The sequence below is a fragment of the Penaeus monodon genome, chromosome 34, assembly GCF_015228065.2.
Source record: "Penaeus monodon isolate SGIC_2016 chromosome 34, NSTDA_Pmon_1, whole genome shotgun sequence".
Taxonomy (NCBI): Eukaryota; Metazoa; Arthropoda; class Malacostraca; order Decapoda; family Penaeidae; genus Penaeus; species Penaeus monodon.
Window position 1 is genome coordinate 20,468,760 of NC_051419.1, and position 464 is coordinate 20,469,223.

General features: G+C 34.7%; 1 protein-coding gene across 1 annotated transcript in view; it reads right to left on the bottom strand.

Annotated features, from left to right (window-relative positions):
• The window catches only part of LOC119594641 (sodium- and chloride-dependent betaine transporter-like), a 41,020-nt gene that overhangs the window by 28,144 nt on the left and 12,412 nt on the right, over positions 1 to 464 (bottom strand). The window lies entirely within an intron of this gene.

Here is a 464-nt window from a genome sequence, read left to right on the forward strand (position 1 = left end):
AGGCATGAGAGAATGAGAAGAGGAATACCGAAAAGGCAAAATAAAATGAATCAGAGAATTAAATAACGGAAGAACAGGTAAAAAAACAGGGGATAGAGAGATGATCATCCGATGAGTAAATGGAAAGGAATAGAGAGAGGATGAGACAATTAATCAGAAATTGGCATGGGAAAGGAATCATTCCGTGTGTAATTAGTAAAAGATGAAGAGAGAGCGAGAAAATGAGAGAACTGATCAATAAATGGCAAGCGCAAGTGAATTATTATTTGAGGAAGACCGATAAACAATGAATTAAGTGAACAAGAAAAATGCGTCAGTGAGTAAAAAGAGATTAATGATTACGAGAATAATTCAAGAAATGAAAGGTGAATTTATTGTTATATATCTATGTCTTCTGTGTATATTGTGTTCTTTGCGCTGCGGATATCTGTGTCTGTGTTTGATTGAGTGTGTGTGGATGTAAA